Raw genomic sequence first — 18523 nt, 5'->3', positions numbered from 1 at the left:
TGTTGACAGACACCGGAGAGCCAATCAGCTTCTCTTCGCAAAGCTCCGTTACGCGAAAAGTTCGCGAACCGGAGCGCTATCCGGGACGCTGTCACAGATATATCTGTTTTTTAAAACGTTAATTTCTCAAAATCCACTGGAGCACATATATTGAGACCCAGCAAAGGCACATCGGGCTAACAGTCCCTACAATTTTGCCAAGTTTCGTGCAAATCCATTCTGCTGTTCGAGCTAAAAGTGAGGCCAAACGCCCTATGGAAAACTCAATGTTAAAAACGCGTTTTGGGACCCCCTTTTTTCTCGGCCCCCCCTTGACGAAACCCCCCCAAATTTTTCAGGGGCTGCTCAGAAACAAAATGTGCCATTTTCCTGAATTTTTCAGCCGATTCCGTCCACAAACGCCAAAGTTATTAGACATAGAATTTTCAAAAGTCCCATAGAGAAAAAATCCTAACTATGTATACCTACTGGCGACCGCCAGTAGGTAATATATTATATATATATATTTTTTTAAAAACACTTCAACATTTACAATGCCAATAGCTCTAACTCTCGCAAGTGTGAAACCTATTACATTACAAATGCTTCTTTAGCTAGCAGTCACGTTTGCAGAGGGGTGGAGAAAGGGTGCTGGCCCTCCAACCAGTGCTCAGGAATTCCGCTGCGTAAGACTTACAGGAGGTACCAGGAGGGCTTGTTGGCCCCCAAAGTCCCTCAGGAGTCAAGCCAAGTCAAGTCAGAGGAATGTATTAAATCACCATGGGGTCTCATGGCACTGGTGAAGACTCTGTGAGGACTGACAATAGGGAATGCTGGCATTATAGTTGGTCGAATAACCAGGTTTTTAGTTCCTTAAGGAAAAGCTTATGGTCGGTGATGGGAAGGAGATGTGATGGTAGCTTGTTCCAGAAAGCAGGTGCGAGAAAGGAGAAGGATTGACCGCCATTGCTGGCGGTGAAGATTCTGCGAGGGATGTGGAGACATTTAGTACTTGACCAAGGCATCCTATTTGGCTGATACCAGCTAAGTGTCTTAGCAAAATAACTTGGCCCAGTTCCATACATGCTCTTATTGGAGAGACAGAGGATTTTGAAATGGCATCCCTTCTTAATAGGGAGCCAGTGAAAAGTCTTCAGACTAGGCACTGATGGGGCTCTTGATGGAAGGCAACTACAAAATTCATATCATGGTATTCCCATGCAGGCTTCTAAGCTGTATAGGACATTTCAATAAAGTTTTCATCAACAGATGATAATACAGAGAAAAATTCATCTTATAGCACCATTTTTTCATAATTCTAAAGACCCAATAAAATATACATAATCTTCAATTTTCTGATAGCTAAAGGCTCCCATATAACATTCTTCCCAAGTGGGCTTCTATTGTATTGTATTGCATGCAACTTCTACAGTAGATACCAAGTGGGAATATTCCAATTTCATAAATGCTAATACATCTGTTTTTAGACATCAGTGTTCATACTTGCTGCCCACTCGCTGATTTGGACACCACCTACAAGAGGAAACAAATTTAATATTTGCCTCAGACAGACTGCTGTAACTTATTCTCTCAGTAAATATATTGACAGTCAATTAAAAAAGTTAAAATCAGCGGAAACAGTACATTTTTAAAGGCTAAGAGAAATCATCGATTCATACAATTATGTCATCAGGAGAATCCAAGCTTTAAGCCTAAAGCAAAGGATTCATTCTCCCAGGAACCAGACCAGTTCCTCTTCGGAATTAAGTCCACCAGGGATTTTTGTATCTAGTTCTAAGATATATTTAAATTTCAGCTGGCACAGTTTATGGATTCTATTGCCGCCCCTGTTAGATAGTGGTACATTGTCAATTACAAAGAAGCATAATAGATTTCGATTACTTTTGTGCACTTCTTTGAAATGTCTTGCTATAGAGCACAGCTTATCCTTGTTTTGTATCACCCTCATGTGTTCAAGGATGCGTTCTTTGGCAGCAAACATAGTGCTGCCCACATACTTCCTAGCACATGGGCATACTAAAACATAAACACAATCATCAGAAAGGCACGTTAAATGTTTCTCAATACTATAATACACAGTTTTAACATGCTAACTATATTTACACGCTTTACATGACATGCAAACATAAAAACCCTGGATATCCCTCAGATTAGACTTCAGTTGTACAACTTCATTTTTACATAGCCTGTCTTTCAAAGAATTGGGTTTTCTGTATGTTATGTTTTGGGGAATCATTCATCACCTCCATCAATATTGGTTCAGGTACCACTAACTCACTGCACCACAAGTCATCTCCCCGTGGTCTTATTAAGGAAGAATTCAGTAGGCAAAAAACATTGCTCCCGGTGTGGCTGGCCAACACCACGCATCATCGCTGGCAGCATAGACGCTGAGAGCCACACCTACCACTAACTCTATACAGCTCAAATCAATGCCACATGGCTTAGAGCCCTTTCTGACCACTGCCTTCGGTCTATACTGCGAACAGTAGGGCTCACAATTCAAGATAGTACCAATGCAAATTGTGTAAGAGAATATAATCGGTTAAGAAAACCAAATGCTCCCAATCTGCAACATCGCCACCAGACATACGTACCCATTTGGAGAAAGTTAGAATGCACTGCGTGAAGTGCAATTGTTTAATTTGTTATAGGGAGCAGTAAGTAGACCTCGTTTGCAGAACAATTGATAACCATCGATGGTAGTTTATTTTTTTTTCCCTCAAAGTACATGCAATCCAGTTTGCAACATTCAATGCTTTGAGTGCAGCCCTTTCAGACCAAGCATCATTGCAGGGTGAGCACTCGCTAACCACCAGACGTACTACTAACTCAGTTCACCATAAAAAATCGCCACATGGCTTTATTAAGGTAGAATTCGGTAGTCAAAAAACATTACCCCCAGTGCAGCCTGGCCGGACCAAGCATCATCGCAGCTTACGTACACGCTCAGTCCCAAAGGTACTGTTAACTCATTGCACCATAATTCATTGCCACGTGCCCGTATTCAGGCAGAATTCAACTGACTCTTCATTCATTATTTGCAGAGTGCAGTACCAAACAAAGTATAATGTCCCTCAAACCTACACAATATCCCTTTAGTAGCCTTCCTTCAAAAACATCTTTTATATCACTTCTAGGTTTAGTTGAAAAACAAAATTCACGCTGCAAGTGCAAAGGCACACACAATGGCAGTCCACACTGCGGACAGCATAGGTCACAACTTAAACTCTGATGTCCCTGAAACATACACATTTTGACAATGTATTCCATACATGTTTCATCTTTTATTTCAATCGTGATTACAGATAATGTAGTCCAGCCTAAGATCTACACTGCGGACACCAGGGTTTACAACTTAAATTCAGCTTTGGATCTACACTACAGACAGTAGGGAATTCAGCCTTGATTTATTTAAGGCAGAGACAAAAATTACTCCTGTGGCACTGCTCATATGCACAAGTACTTTTAATCCCTGCACCCTGTGAACTATGCTCACAAAGAATGTTGAACACTACGCCAAAATGTACCTCCACCACTTGCAAATCCAAGAACCTCTGGGGCATCACCTTTAACATTGCCACCAGACATACGTCCCCATTTTGAGAAAGTTAGAATGCACTGCGTGAAATGCAATTGTTTAATTTGTTATGATGAGCCATCAGTACACCTAGTTTGCAGAGCAATAGATAACCATCAATGGTATTTTTTTTCCCCCTCAAAGTTCATGCAGTCCAGTATGCAACAGTCAATGCTTTGAGTACAGACCGCTCCACCAACCCTGCATCATTGCAGGGTGAGCACACGCTGAGCACAAGACGTACCACTAACTTAGTGCACCATAAATAATTGCCATGTGGTCTTATTAAGGCACAATTCAGTAGCCAAAAGACATTCTTACCAGTGCGCTCTGCCTGAACCACGCATCATCGCAGGCTCCACACAAACCGACCCTGCCTTAGTGCACCACAACTCATGAACGCTTTATGATAGAATCTTCTTTGTGTTATTTCACATATAGTGCTCCTACCTTTGTACAGCAGAAGTCATAAACCGTTTATGATTGAATATCTGTGTATGATATCATGATTACTATTCTACTTGTTACCAACAGCAACGTAATAACATGGAGTCGAGCACACGTATCCATACCCACTTCAACTATCTATCTGTGTCTGTGTACTTATTATGTTTATAAAATGCTGCTCCTGCGACCTACCACATTATATTGTGCTGTAAACAGCGTATGCAACCATCTTACCTCTGCCAGTAACAAAAACTTTGATTATATAACTTTCTCTCTGTCATTCTACAAATACAAACGTGCAAAGTGAATCATTACAATACTGCAAAGAAAGTGTATAGTCAATTTATAAGTGTGTTCTATTTCTTGTTTGTTTGTTTTTTAGCATATTTATATAGCGCAAAGTCGACCCAAAACTATATCAGCAATTTACATGAGCACCATATTTACAGTACATTTTCAGGCACGCGTAAATGACGTCATTTCTTTACAATAACAGGATGTGGATGCGCCTCGAACACTGATTTCCAGCACCAAGTTCGAGAGTATACCTGAATGACCACATACGTATGTATATATATATATTCTGCCATTCATGTGCCAAAATCTGTAACCTAAAGCTTTCACAGCCCTGTATTACTACAGCTACAACACTCCACTGAATGTACAAAAACATTCATATTCGCAGAAATTCGTCATGTCCACCATCTTTTATGTGTGCAACTATGGATGAATATAAGGTCAGTGATAGCCGTACCTTCCATGTTGCCATGTTGTGTGACTTTACAGAAATAGTGCCACATTTGCGTTTAAGACCCGGGTGATGGCAGCACTACAACACGGACACCCAAATCAGTTGATTTCTTATATATCTCAAGACGGAACCATGCTCATAGCTCTGGAGTCATCGTTCACAGCCTCACGCAGCACTGGCATACGTCAATCAAGCCCATTCCCCTTACGCTACCAGGAAAACACAACAACGCTACATGGCCCAGATTTCCATTGTAGTGATTTCTTACTTGCAGGTCTAGTTGTCAGAACTGTATAACAATAAAGGGTATGGCTCACAATCAGTATGGCTGAGCACTTTAGACAAAATAACAAGATAAATGCCAATACTGATTCACAATCTAAATCTTATTGAAAAAGGCGCACACACTGTAAAGCAATGCCATCATAAGTTCATAAATAGCTTTTATTTCAATACCACAAATTATTTTGGAATTTTGTTTATCTCAAAGGAAACCCATAAATACATGTAATAGACCTAAAAATTCAATTGTGAATAATAAACAACCTCAAGCAAAAAAATAATAATATTTAATCCCCCTGCAATCAAACACTTCCTTACATACCCATTCACTCTCCACAAGCACCATCCACACTAATCATCCTTGGCGCCCGTTGCATGTGCGAATGTGCATGCTTGGATATCTCAACATCATCTGTATCCCATTTGCAACAGGTGTGTTTCCATGAAGTTAAATTGTTTCACTGATATTGCAAAGGGAAAAAATTCCAATAGTGGAGGACTGAGAAGTATCTGTTTTACATTACTATAGCAGGGGGATCAGTGAGAGTTTGGAATGGACAGATCAGTGGGATCATGCTATAATCTTATGGAGGTGCCTGAAAGCTTTGCCTTCTAACCTTTTTACAGGAAAGACACACATTTCTAATGTAATTATGACCTGTAAAGAGAGGCACTGAAAGTTTCAGAGTTGTTTTATGACATACTGTCAATTTGATAGACAGAAGATGAGTCATACTGCAGCATTATGTACTTTTTGAAGCATTTTTTATTTGATATGTGGGAAGCACCAATATTCAATGCATTCTTGTAGTTGTCACACAAAAGACAGTAACTTGAATTCCCAGGACTTCTACAGAAATGAAGATCCTCCACCACTTCCCCTTAGGCTAATCATTAGTATCAGAAGAGACAACTAACACCAATGACTGACCCTAGGGGAAGAGAGGTTGAGTGAAAGTGATGGTTCTAGTGTACCTGGAGCTCCTGTAGAAAGACCAATAGGTATGGGTTTCTCCTTTTGAACAGGAGCCTTCAAGTTCTAGTGAAATGTCAACTCTGCCAGGAGAGGTACTCTGTGACAAAATAAATCAATTGCCTTAGGCAACTATACATGAATGATTTACGTACAGCTTGAGCATGCTTTTCTTGCCTCCATGCTTCAGGAATCTGTGATTTACCTCCCTAACTCACTTGCGGAGCACACCATTGATTTTACTCATTAATTAAAATTAGACTTTGCATAATAATTGCTCTTTTTCAAAAACGGTTCATTTAGAGATTTCTTTTGGTTGCAAGACCTTGACAAAATATCACAAAATTGTTAAAGAAAGAAAACATATTCTTCTTGTACTCCTTTTTTCTTTTTCGCCTGCTAAAACATCCTCATTTATATTCAAACTGTAAGGGTATCCATGAAGAAAGGAGAAACCAAAAAGAGTATCCCTGATGACCTTGCAATGGGCCAAGTAGCGGGAGCATTAAGTGCGAGTGAGAGAATGATAGTTGTAGTCAAGGCGAGGGTGGTCCTGCAGTGCCCACTCAATAACCAAGTTCCGAGGTACAAGGTGGTAGAAAATCATCTTGAAGGGATTAGGATTCCATGAGAGGTTGCAAGCCACCAGCATCCACGAGAGAGAGTTTGCATGCTTTTGTCAGAAGCACGGGCTTCGGACCCCACGGGCAGTGATCACAAGGGATCCACCTCTCTCTTTAGACAGACTGACAAACCTAAGCGTGTGGCCATACTTTCAATGTGGTATTTATAGTCCTTCATGCACATGGAGAGTGCTGCCTGCAATCAGAAGACAGTCTCAGGGTGGGAAACAGAGGCCCTTAATTAGTGAGCAGTCATACAAACCAAACAAAATACCAAACACTGGTGGTAAACAAGAGAAGCAGGGAATGGAGGTTTTTAATTGCTCAGCAGCATATTATTAGTTAGTAGCCATTGTACAAACAAAAATACCAGACATTTTGGCAGGAAAAAATTACAGCAGGAAACTGAGGCCCTTACTTGATTGCTGAGCTGTGCATCTATTCTATATATATAAAAACGAAAGTAAGTCTGTCTGTTTGTCCTTTATGTATTACTACACCATTCATCCGATCAACATGAAACTTTGGGAAGTTGTTTCTGACAAAAAAATTAAAAAATTAATAAAACATTGTTAAAAGTTGTTGAGTACACTCCCACAAAGGTTTCCGGCAAAAAAAAAAGAAAAAAAAGAAAAGAAACATTTGTTAAATATTGGCCCCCCTCATAATCTTTCCAATACTGAACGTTTACAGTTTCAGGTGCGATTCGCTTTTGCAATGACCATCAACAAAGGACAATCGCTTCAAGTGTGTGGACTAGATTCGGAGAATCCGTGCTTCTCACATGGAAAACTGTATGTGGCCAGCTCACGCGTCGGAAAACCTTCTGATTTATTTGTGTACGCACCAGATGGAAAAACAAAAAAAATGTGTATCCACAAGCACTCGAATAAATAAACAGAATTGAAACAACACTTTAAAATGTTTTCCATAATAAAATGAATGAGTTTCTATTAAAATGACACAATGTAAATTGAATGTTATCATAACAAGTTTCCTTACATTTCTTTTCTTCTGAGATTGCAGCAACGAGCGACGGGTAAGCTAGTATTTTAATAAAAAATACCAAACACTGATAATTCATTAAACAGACTTGTTTACAGTGCAGAAAAACTAAAGTGCTTAGCATGGCTTTAAAATGAAATACTCATGCAAAATAAAGTACATAGCAGTGTACTTGACACCTGTCCAATTGGGAAATAGTGAAATAGTGATGACAGTGGAGAATATACAGCACAGGCAGACTAGGGCATGACTGCAGTAAAGACATGCATGATTTCATTCCCTACACTTTCACAATTGAACCCAAATCAACACCAAAATGTTTATTGCTTTAATTTGAAAATGCCCTAGGCTGTTGAAACTTGTCTATTGAAGTAATGTCATCACCGCTGCAATTTCCATAATAAATGTGGATCTTAGTTTTCCTATCTTGTTTCAATTTGAAAACAGAATATTGCTCAGAGAATTTATATCCATCCACATAACTGTTCACAAAATGTTATAAATACTTAAGTATGTGTCAAGGATCTTCCATACCCACTCAGTTAAAGTTTTTTTGTATATTTAATTTCTTTATACTGTGAGATAACATCTTCTAAAAATGATTGCAACCTTTCCAAAATGTGTGTTGCCGCCTGAAGTGTAAAATGTTACTTTCTAGGGAAGTGAACGATCATATTGTTTCTTATTATCTCTCTTTGTTTTCAAAGCTCCAAATGTAACAAGAACAGTGCTATTTACCCTGCCTTGAGATGACTATTAGGCTGGGTTATTTACTACAGGTTTGACCTCCTATTGTAAATGATTGCGGTATGAACTCTCTGATGTATTCCTGACACAATCCTACAGAATATGAGTCTCCCGTCCTTGTGGCTGGCTTGCATTTCACCAGAAACATGAAGGCAGCAGGTTCAGGCTAAAGTAGTGAATTCTTAGTTGGACTGTGTGAAAAATGTGGAGCTACACATTCTTCTCCACCACTCTCAAGAACAGTGGGTCTTCAGGATGGCAGCAGAAAGTCCGTGAGCCATGAGCCTTCAACTCCAACACACTAGAGGAATTCCAGCATTGTGGAAACAGTGAGGGTAGAACATCGGAACCAAAAGGGGAAGCCAAGGTGTGCCATGGAACACTCAATCTCCAGTTACAAAACCATGCTGCACCAACAGTGAAAGAGGTAGCCAGTAAGCTGGTGGTAGCTGTATGGTACCCAGGGTCCGGAGGTGGGGGTGTTATGCAGTTCCTGTATTCTAGTGACAAGCAGCACGAGAAGGTAAATATCATTTGAATGAGTCCAATAAAAAAGTAGAGGGAAGCAGACCCTGAATTGTCTTGAGGGGTACCTACAGCTGAGCACAGTGGTACTACTTGGAGTGGCAGCTGACAAATGGCTCATCATGTCACCAAAAAAGAAGAACAAACATACCGGGGCTGATACCTTAAAAAATGGGACACCCACACTCCTAAATATGTTATGCAGAGCTCTCAATCAGGAGACCTTGCCTATAAAATGCATCTCTCCGGAAAAGAGTTATTATTGATGAAATCGCTACACTATATTCATTTTTATGTGTCTGCCACAGCTGGTGAGATCGAAGTAGTAATTCAATCATTGGAATCCAAATTGGAGACCCTGATCAGGTAAGTTATTTTGATGGAACACAACTCACAGGACATTGGAGAACACAAACACATTGTTAGATCTAATGCACAACTATGGAGAATGTGTTGATCTTCCTGGAGATTACTATAAATGCCATTACCAATATGGATTTGCAATTGGAAACATTGGAGAATGTTCATAGAGGATCACCGGGTTACTTTATGTTTGTTGACACCCTATTGAAGGATTTACTAGGAAATTGAGAGGACCTTGCAGTTACGTCTTTTTCATTACCCAAGAAAAAAACTCCTTTATGGAGAGTACAGTTAGTTACATGACCAAGTAGGCCCTGAAAGTGCCCTGGGGGACAGAAACAGGCTCCTTAAATCCTTTTTGTGGTAAGAATTGTGTGAATTGCAACTATAGGACCTAATATTTCCTTGACCTCTGCCAAGTAACCTTACAGAGGAAGCATGCTCTGCTAGAGTTAAACTTAACTTTTAGCTATAGAGGGTTCTGTAAGAGTAAGTAACCAGGAGCAAGAGGTGGTGCAACACAGAGAGAATCTGCTTGTTGATTTTTACATGGATTCAAGAAAATTGATGTTTGAAGACTGTTGGAACTGGCCCTTCTTGCAGGGTCATCCTCAAACTTTTGGCTTCTACCTCCCTTATTTTTCCTGACCCGTGGCTGTTGGCAATAGGACTCTGCGCACTTTACCACTGCTGATCAGTGCTAAAGTGCATATGCTCTCTGTGGAAATTGTTATCATGATTGGATATACATGATTGGCATATTTGTATCACCACAAAGTCCCTAGCAAAGTGCAGACTGTCCGAACTCAGACACACCCTGCACCCTCACAGGAAACTTGAAATCATCATCAACAGCAAACTGGACATGATCCCCAAGCCAACGGTGTCATTGCACCCAGCTTCCACATCCTGGAGAGACTGAGGAAGAGATTAAGTGGCTTCCAAACAACACCAGTAAAATGGTCCCTCATGGCAAAGTCACCAGCAAATTGGACTATGGGAACACACTCTACACCAGGATCACCAAGCTATTCACCAGAATACTACAAACCATCCAGAACTCAGCAGCCAACCTCATTATTATCCTCCCACATAGAACTCACACCCCACCACACCACACTTCAGGGAACCCCATGTTTCAAACTTCTCACACATACATTCAAGGCACTACACATCTTAGATCCCACTTACCTGAACAGTCACATCTCCTTCCCGCAACCACCTAGACACCTCCACTCAGCAGGACTCCTCTCATTTTGAACTTTTCATTTTCAATTGACAATTATACCCCAAGCATGGCAAAGCATGCAACAGGACACACTCGCTGGTGATAATACGCTTTACAACTACTCGTAACATAACAGAGACTCTGGTCTGCTTCACTGATCAAGATCCTTGGACAGCAGTAAGAAATATCTGTCTTAATGATTATATGGATTTAATAAGGTTGTTTGTTTTGCTGTTGTCATCCTGCTACTTTTTCTTCTTACCTCATAAATTGAAAATGTTTGGTGAGAGCAAGAAGCAAGAAGTTTTCAGAACATCGCCAGGGCAGTGAACCTCCGATTGTTTCAAAACCTGTGATATTACAGTATCATGCTGTACTTTATTAAATAAAAAAATGGAAACATAAAAAACAAAGGGTGCTCCAAGACCACACCCAACCTAGCTAGTAAACATCGCAAATCAGAACACTGCTGGCCATGTCCCAGCCCTTGCCCTTCGATAAAGCATCTATTCCATTACACATCAGTTATATTTTAGCATGTGAAAATCTATTCAATAAAGGCTCGCCAGTATACACATGTACCTCAATCCCTGTATGGTAATAATATAAACATGAACGCTCTTGAAACATGGAAAAGAAGGTGTGCACTCTGTCACCACCGTTTTTTGTGAACCAAAGTTATTCTGTCCACTCGACGAGTAGCACCCATGGAATAAGACACACATACCAACCAAAGGATTTCGTCACTTGTGGGATGACTTTTACAGCCTCCATTTGAAAGATTAACATGGACTACGTTTTTTAAAACATAATGTGGATTAACATCAGTTGTATTGATGGTGATATTGGAATGATGTGATGTTTTACCTTTGTACGAATAATAGAATGCAGTTAGTTACTACTTGATGCTTGATGTGACGAACGTTAAACAAAGAACATTTATGAGTTGGCGGTGAATTACATAATTTAACATCCAGGACATAGGTACTTCACATATATATTTTTCGATAATGTCAAATTAAGGGTACGACACGAGATTTTGTAGGGTGTATATGGGCAGCAGCAGTATTTTCACAATAACAGTGCATTGTGGGTTTTGTAGTTTGATCACTGAAGGGGTGGGACTTGATAAAAATAGGAGGATCTTAGAACACAACACAGGTGTTTATAGTTGAAGGCGAGGGCTGAACATTCAGCATGCCGTTGGAAATGAGAAGAGGCAGTCATTGAAACACTTGAGGTATGGGCTTGTGTAACTTTTTTTGCAATGTGGAGTTTAAGGGATAGATAAGGGAGCTTTTATATTGTTTGATGCGATTAGTTTGAAGGCATTTTCGGGAGTCATTTGATAACAAGCATGTAATGAAATTAGGGGAGTTTAACTCATATTATCAATCATTATGAATTCTGCGGGCAAAACGTCTATCACGGGGTGAACTTTAGCCTCAAACATTTACTGTTGAAATGTAGTGCATAGGATGTTAATATGATGAACACAAACCATTTCAAGATGTAGCCTAATAATTGTGTTTTTAAATTTGTAGTTTAACCCCTGACGAAGTGCCACGAAAGGCACGAAATGCATTGGGTGAAAAATGATTTAATCAAGGAGAATATATGTAGCATTCCATGCAATAGAACAAGGCTCGTCAAGGCATGTCTAAAGCGTTAAGGATTTTATGTTAACATAGTGCTTCCCACATGTGACTGAACAACCATGATTAATGTTAAACATGGAAAGACAAAAATGGAAATAAACAACACTGATAAATTGGATCAACTCTTGGCATCTTTGTTATGCTCCTAAAGCTGTGCGTCCGGAGTAGGGTGCAAATACGCCCCCACGTTCTCTAATAATATAAATCAAACAATATAGACTACTGTCCTGTCTGTCAACCACCTAGCTATGCAGAAGACCACTATATGGATATACAAATCACACAGAAAAAGGCACAACATTATACATAGGTTCACTACTCATTCCATAACTAATGAAACCAAATATGTTTCTCCTCAAATCCAATCAATATTGGGGAATAGTCCACCAAAATTACCCAAAACAAGCTTATTTAAAGTTTTAGTTATGCTAATATTCAGGATAATCAAAAGGAGACTTTGAACCAGATGCCGAATTATAGATAAATTGTGCAGAATACAATGACACAGGACAAGGAAAGTCATATTCTAAGAACATCTGTGCGGATGACAGATGTTTTTGAAATGTCCTCCTTTTCTGGACTGGAAGTGTGAGCCAGAATAAAGAGTTTGATTTTAGTAATCTTAAAACTTCCTAAAAAGGCATAAAGATTTGTATAGGTTGAGTCTCATCCATTGTCACCATGGTTAAAAATAATTGTCACGTTGGAGTTTGAAGAGTGTATAGTTGTTACAATTTTAGTTTCCCATTGCACCAGCTAGAGGGACAAATGGTAACAGTCTCTTACCTCAATAGTTACATTATTGAACTATATGTGTTATTTTAAAACATGCTTGGGAATAAAATATTTAAGACATATTCCTGCCAGAACCCAATTGTGTTCCTGTTTTCAAATGATTTGTAAAGCATGAATGTAATTCATAGACTGGATAAAGTTTCCATTACTGACTGTCATAATATCAGTCCACATGACCCTTTTCACATCAAAAATGTAATGTTGTTAGAGCAGAAAGTAGAACCGAAATAATGTACATCTAACTAGAGGGCATACAAATATTTTCATCTACTATGCTTAGATTTAACTTCTGTAAATGCATAGTTTGATGTCCAAGATCATATTTAAGGTTTGTGCATTAAATATGCCACCTAAAATATTTTAAATCAGGAGACTATTTTTATTTTCCGGTAGGTAGAGAAAAGTCTGTGACAGATTTTCCCCCAAAAACTGTAGTACATGTAGTCACACCCATGGAAATATAAAGTATTGTGGGTGATTTCATAATTACCTTCAGTAAATATAAAGTTTAATATCATTTTTTGGTTTATGCCTAACATATAAAAATGTACAAATACATATAACTTAATGCAGACTCAGGTTTGACTAATTGTCAAAAATAAAGTTCACTCAACATTTACACATTTTGCATATTTTGAATAACACTACAACACTTCCCCCTTCTGAGTATTATAATAATCACTAAAACCCCATTTATAACTTCAATAACTAAGTTTTAGGCTTTGAAATCGTCAGCTTTTCGGTTCTCTGAACATCCTCCTCCATTCATCTCATCTATTGGCACTCTCAATCCTGATATTCATCCATTTCCTAATAGTTTCCTCCTTTACTGTGATTTTGTATAATTTTGTTTCTCTCCCTTCTTATTACCATATCCTTTCATTGTACACTTTATTAGTTTTTAAAGAACCAATATAGAAATTGTACAAACTAACATTATTATTATTTGTGCTAAAACATGTTGTAGAACTCCATTACCAGCATTACTTAGCCACTCACCTATTCTCCTAAAACTACTCAGTATCTTTTTTATTCTAAAACCTACAGTTTCCCAGACACTTGGCTCTTCTAATGACCTCATTTTATGTGTCAGATTAGTTATGTTACTAATGTATAAGTCAATCAATCCTCTATAATCAGGGACATACGGACAATACTTCTCTGCCTAATAATTTTACAGACGCCACCCTATTTTACCAAAATAATGTCTAAGGTAAGGTGGTTTTGCATTAGCATTGGTCTTATTGTCAACATCTCTACACTCGCCAGCCCGAAGGGCCATGCTGTATCTTTTGCAAGTCTAACTACAACTTTAGACAAACGTCCAATCTTTACATAATTCATGGCTATTCCCATAAGAGGAATAATTGAACCCAATATGTCCAAAACCACTTGACCAAAACATCTCTTCATTCTCCGTAAATTGTGTTCATTAGTCAATTCCTCCACATGATAGATTTTAGGAAAAACTAAAGCTGTATAGCACAAACCTACCCAGTTCCTTGGCGAATTTGAATAAGCAGCCTTTTCTCAGAAATAATTAATTCCCTCATAATATTTTCTTTCCCTGTTAGAAAAACTCCTCTAAATGTATACCTTTGTCACATGTTTCACCAACAAATTCTGTCTTACCTACTTCCATAGGACTCCACCTTACCATACATATTTAATCTTTTCTTTCTTACTCCATTCTCAGTCTTGGCTATAAACTTAAATTCTTCTTCTTCCCTGTTCAGTTCTAGAGCAGTCTTATGGTCTTCTGAAGGCCCTATCAATTTTATGCCTCTCTCATTAAATTCCATAATAAAACCACACTCTTCCTTACTTAATAAACATGAATAAGCATCAACATTCATATTAGGTTCAGCTCTGATTTTTTCAATACCTTTTAAATATTTACCATATTTTGTCTCTTTATCATATTCAGTAATAGATAAATTCTCCAGTGCCACATTAAAATTAGTCAGGAATGGAGGAAGAAACTCCTCATAATTAAAGAGAACAACAAACACTTTGCAAGAGAGTGAGTAGTAATGCTCAAGTTGTTCATAAGTGGTCCCTTCCCCAGCCAATTTAGGAAGAAAAGTGCACACAAAACAGTCATAAACTCACACAATTTCAAGGTATTCTGAGTGGAGATTATCTCTAAAGCCATTGACTAAATTCTTTTCATGTATGGATATCTTGTCTTCTAATCCCTTATGGCGAATTCTAAATGCAGCATTACTAGTTATATGTTTTGACACATTTCACACAGGAGTCAGTAAGTACACCAACAGGCAAACTAGTATCAATAATAATAAAGTTATGACTGTCATCGCTAACATTTCACAGCAAGGGCTATGTCCCATCTTCATGCTAAGCACCAAAAAAGGAAAAACAAAAGCAAAAAAAAAATTCTTGATAACAAATATCTAATTATTTTTTCATCTTATTTTATAGGACAGGCAGTAAATAATTAAAGCAAAAATAGCGAGGTATGTTCTCAATTATTTTTAGCTTCAAGTCTCAGTTCTCATTAATGTGAAAAAAAACTATTTCGAAATCTGATTCCGCTCCATCAAATCAGCTATTGGAATTGTCTCTGCATGTAAATAAGATATTCTCAAACTTTAAAAAGCATTTCCTCTGTCTTTGATTTTTGTCAAAACACAATATTTCAAAATCTCTATTTCACTAGCAAGGTGGTGTCCCTCTGTCAGACTCTAGATATTTGTAATTTTCAGAATAAACATGTCACCTGTTCAGTAGGCAAATACTGATCTTCATCTGTATAATCCTCTTGTATTGTAGCCAAATATACACAAACTAGTGATACATACTGTTAGAACTGGCTATTTCTGGTAGGCTAAGGCTGACGCCAAAGCCAGGCAGAAACCACCCTTCTAGTCAGGGCAAGGAAGTCACATGCCAAGATAACCCCTGCTCACCCCCTTGGTAGCTTGGCACAAGCAGTAAGGCTAAACTCGGAGGCAATGTGTAAAGCATTTGCGCCAGCGCACAACAGCAACAACATACTAGGCACACCACAAAAGAGACTCCACACAAGGTTATTATAAAAATAACTTTTGTATTGTAAAAACACATCAGATAAAATCACACATATACATGGTGCCAACTGGCACGGGCAATATTCACAGGGATTATGTACACAAGACAGGGCCACTTGGGCGCCTGTCAGAATCAGATATAGCACTTCTAGATAAAATGTAGAATATAAAATCACATCTAGAATAAAGAATAAATGTAACAAAAAATAATAATCAAAGATAACAACCAGTAACCACTGGTAACAGGAACCAGGACCTTACTAGGACCACCTGTACTAAAAAAGAAGAACCACCTTAGTATCACACAGCATTTAGGGGTCTAAGAAAGAATACATTACTCATGATGCAATAAACCTACATTCAGAGGAGTAGAAAAGACAACCACCTAAGTATCACTCAGAGTTTAGGGGTCTAGGAAAAGAACACATTACCCATGATGCAATAACCTACATTCAGAGGAGTAATAAAGACAACCACCTAAGTATCACACAGCGTTTAGGGGTCTAAGAAAGAACACATTACTCATGATGCACCAACCTACATTCAGAGGAGTAATAAGGGAAAGAAAAGACACATGATGCAATAACACATTCAGAGGTGCATAATAAATCAATAGCGCAAAAACTCACATTAGCAATAACTATTAAAAAGCATAGAAATCACATTGCGCCAACACTACATAAGCCACTACCTGTGGCAGTCCCCAGGCCAACTGGCCTTGTGGGGCAAAGATGCCCTGAATCCAAAGTCAGGGTGCGCTGCCATGCAGCGCCAGTTTCAAAATACAAAAAGCGTAAACGTGGCAGCTGCCCACAAAGTGCTGGGCAGCTGTGTACTCACAGAGAAGGACTAAACGGTGCAGCAGCCCACTAATTGCTGGGCAGCTGGAGAAATCATAAACACAGCTTTGTAGTTAGGCAGGCACAGCCCTTCACTATCAGATGCCATCAGATGCTGCCTTTCATCCATGGGCTGACTTCAGACAACCTCCTGGGCTCTGCAGCCCCTGTCATCCTCAAACCAGACAGTCAATCCACAAGCAGGCCCAGGCACTCTGGGCCAGGCTCACCAGCCAATCACACGCCAGCACCAACTTACACAAATTATGCCAACTTCTAAAAGTAGTACTTCTAGACTAGACACAGTCATGCCGCATATATCATTTTGCAGCATTCATTCGCACAAGTTCATACATACCAAACTCGCCCCTGCACTCCCCAAACATCAGGAACTACCATGGGCATACATATTCCCCATTCATTCCTATGGGAGGGCAGGTCACTCACCATACATACACAGAGAGCTCCAGCACTTTACACTGTACAACAGTGAAAAAGTGCGCAGAGGCCTAAAATCACCAACACCAGGTTCCATAAACAGGCTAGGAAAAAGCAAAAAGTCTAGGGGTGAACCTGCCCAACGGACTGGGTCCAACACAACCCTCTTCCAGCCAAAACGCGGAGTAGACCAATCACTCCACTGATAGGCTTCCTTGCTTTGGGCGACAAAACACGGACATGGACCCGCACGGCAGGGACACCCTCCGGTTGTTCGCCACTCTGAACCTACATGGTTTCCTCCAAACAATAACTCTCTGACACAACTAGGATACCCCACTGGTACTCCTTAGTCATCCACAGCCAAGACCAGGCCATAGGCCATCCAAATCACAGGTCCTAACTAATCCACAGAGTGGGGGGTAGTAACCCCTGGCACACAATAGCCATTCTCCACTCTCTCTCTCAGTGTAGCTACAACTACCACTGATCCAACAACCTAGGGACCATACCCTCAGGCTGACCAGAGGTCACGGGCAAGAATGCCCCACCCTACCTCTACTTCTGGGTTTCCGCACCCTCACAGAGAAGCATTCACCAGAACACAATTCTCCTACCAGATCAGGATCTCAATCCATCACTGGTCTACCACCTGGAAACTATTCCACTTCTGAGGTACAAAGCACACAGCACAGTCCCTCTTGAAGCAGGTGGGGGGACACAGCACGCAGCAAAGTTCCCTTTCCTCTACCTTAGTGGAAACAACAAACTGCAGGTGAGCCCCAGATCACACAGCAAGGGCTGCCCCCTCAGTCTCTTCAGCTGATCCACTTTGGTAGAGATTCCTCTTGACCTAGTAGTTTCCTAATCTCCCAACCTAAGATCTAAACCCTCAGGTTACACCGGGGTCAGAAGTAAGGACACCGTCCCTCTGCACCCCCTTCCAGTTTCAGTATGTCTCAGGCTAGACAGAGCACATGCCAGTGGCGTATCAGCGACACACACTCCTCCAGTACTCCCTATCACAGGGTGATTCTCAGTATGTCCCAGGCTAGACAGAGCACACGCCAGCGGCCTATCAGCGACACACTCTCCTCCAGTACTCCTTTCAGGTCAGGCCACACCCCAACTTGGTTTACCCCCCTCCTCGGGGAACGACCTCCAGAGGCCCCACAAATGGTCAAGCATTCTAGATGGTCAAATGCTCAGCGAACCAGGA

The sequence above is a fragment of the Lissotriton vulgaris genome, chromosome 1_1 (genome assembly GCF_964263255.1).
Source record: "Lissotriton vulgaris chromosome 1_1, aLisVul1.2, whole genome shotgun sequence".
In the NCBI taxonomy this organism is placed as follows: domain Eukaryota; kingdom Metazoa; phylum Chordata; class Amphibia; order Caudata; family Salamandridae; genus Lissotriton; species Lissotriton vulgaris.
The sequence above is the reverse complement of the archived record's forward strand: the minus strand, read 5'-3'. Positions refer to the sequence as shown.